The 2641-nt window shown below is 34.0% G+C and overlaps 1 long non-coding RNA gene across 1 annotated transcript in view; it reads left to right on the top strand.

Annotated features, from left to right (window-relative positions):
- Positions 1-154: 154 nt before the first annotated feature.
- The window catches only part of LOC111089130, a 5521-nt gene continuing 3034 nt past the window's right edge, over positions 155-2641 (top strand). Inside the window, exon 1 of the long non-coding RNA XR_002613462.1 lies at positions 155-253. This is a non-coding gene — a long non-coding RNA (uncharacterized LOC111089130). The remainder of the gene's footprint in view (positions 254-2641) is intronic.

The following is a 2641-nucleotide window of genomic DNA, read 5'->3' as shown; positions in this document are numbered from 1 at the left end:
ATATATTTTTAGTTATCTGTTGCACACCACAGAATCTTGATTCTATAAATACAGTAAAGTCATATATTTTTTACGTATTGCACACATTCGTTCGGAAAATCTGTTTAAAATTTTTTTGTTTATACTAACCAAAATATGTATTTCCCCTCAACAGAATGGAGAACACACAGACCCTACTTTAACTGAAGTACGAGAATACGCCATGTCTTACGTCAAAGATATACTGGTGCAGAGTGTTGTAATGGCGGAGAAGGTGAGTGAGGATTTGATTGATAAAACAAGGGAGATGAGTGAGGATTTGATTGATAAAATGAGCTGAGGGACGAGTTGATTGATAAAACAAGCGAGGTGGGTGAGGATTTGATTGATATAACGAGGGAGAGGAGTGAGGATTTGATTGATAAAACAAGGGAGATGAGTGAGGATTTGATTGATAAAATAAGTGAGACGAGTGAGGATTTGATTGATAAAATGAATTGAGGGACGAGTTGATTGATAAAACAAGCGAGGTGGGTGAGGATTTGATTGATATAACGAGGGAGAGGAGTGAGGATTTGGTTGATATAACGAGGGAGATGAGTGAAAATTTGAATGGTTAAAAATTAATCTCAGTAGGATTTGATAAATGTATTTTACAAGTTATATTTTCCAAGTTTTGTGTCGCAATCTTTAATAAGGAAACTTTTGAAAGTCACAGACGTAAATAAACTCAAATAAGAAAGTAATATCTTATTCAGGGCCCCCTAGTGGCACAGCAGTAATTCCACAGGCTCAAGACGCTAAAAATTGGGTTTCAATACCAGTAGTGGGCAGAGACAAGATAACAAAATTGTATCACTCCAACGTTTAGTATTAACACCGTTACACATTTCACATGTTTTCAGGAGCCATCAAGACGCTAGAGTGAATATATTCCACAACATGTATTTGTTTAGCGAGGGATGATCCTTGAGAAACTAATTGTATGTTTATCAAGAGATGAGGAGCCCACTGACCGACTGGATTTAAAATTCTGATCAGCTTTACAGAGATATATTAATATCATTGGACACAAAATTTTTATTTACCTCAATATCTGTTGAACAATCTTCACGCTGTTTAAAAGAACACCTCATAAACCTCACAGAATACTGCTTAAATAACACTTGTTTTGTATACGAAGGCCACTTTTATAAACAAAATATTGGATTATCGATGGGATCCTCCTTTTCCCCTCTACATGTCCGTTGTAGAAGAAGAACAGTCTGGAAACAAATTCATACACATCAAGAAACCAGAAATCTGGTTAAGATACATAGACGATATCTTCAGTGTAGGGAGACATAGGAAAGAGACGCTACTCAATTTCACTGGGTTATAAAACTCATTAATGTCATAATGTTCACACATAAAATATAGTCCAACAGTTGTTTTCCAAAGTTACCACCTGTATATACAGGTAACCCTATTCCGTCACCATGTCACCACACATAAGATCTAATCACCACCTGTCACAGAAAATATCCTCCTACTTCACCTACGTACTTTACACCCACAAACAAGATTTAATTATTGAATTGAAATACCCACAGAACATAACACTATCTAGAGGTTTCAACCCCAATATCATAATTAAGGCTTGTATCAAACTTCAAAAAACAATGAAAAATGTTAACTCTAACCTTTCATTTTTTCAACAACACAAAATAACACGAATTTGTTTTCCTTTTTGTGCCAGAAATTGCTCACAAATTTACTAGCCCTTTGAATGGTTTAAGGACTGATGAAAAAACTTGATTCAAAACTTCACGTAAAGTTAACATCTTACTACCTAACGTGAAAGAATCCCTATCAAAAGAACAAAAACGGGATATATACAGTATCCCTTGTGAACGTGTAAAGAAATACATAGGACAAACGTCACGTTTCTTAGAAATAAAACGCAAAGAAATCAAGGTCAAATGCGTAGAAGTTATCATCAACATGAAACAAAACTACAAAGAAAGAGACTGTTTATAAACTATAAAATCACTTAAGTAAGCGATCTTTCACTAAACCACGATAATGGCCCTACTAACATCAGCAGCCGCATTGGCAACGTCTGTTCACCGTTCATACACTTGACTTGACCTTTACCTATATCAAGTCACCTGCTGACGCCATTTCTATCACAATTAATCCCCGTGTCTTGTCTTTGTACAATATGTAAACCTTGTATTGTTTAGTACTAATCATAAGTTAAGAAGACAGACCAATGTTATGTTGAAATATGTAGTATGTTCCACCAACAATAAAACTTTTATAAATCCTTGTTGTACTACCCATTATTGTAGTATGTTCCACCAACAATAAAACTTTTATAAATCGTTGTTGTACTACCCATTATTGTAGTATGTTCCACCAACAATAAAACTTTTATAAATCGTTGTTTTACTACCTATTATTGTAGTATGTTCCACCAACAATAAAACTTTTATAAATCGTTGTTTTACTACCTATTATTGTAGTATGTTCCACCAACAATAAAACTTTTATAAATCGTTGTTTTACTACCTATTGTTGTAGTATGTTCTACCAACAATAAAACTTTTATAAATCGTTGTTTTACTACCTATTGTTGTAGTATGTTCCACCAACAATAAAACTTTTATAAATCGTTGTT

This window comes from Limulus polyphemus, unplaced genomic scaffold, assembly GCF_000517525.1.
Source record: "Limulus polyphemus unplaced genomic scaffold, Limulus_polyphemus-2.1.2 Scaffold5329, whole genome shotgun sequence".
Taxonomy (NCBI): domain Eukaryota; kingdom Metazoa; phylum Arthropoda; class Merostomata; order Xiphosura; family Limulidae; genus Limulus; species Limulus polyphemus.
This window is presented reverse-complemented; position numbering and strand designations above follow the sequence as displayed.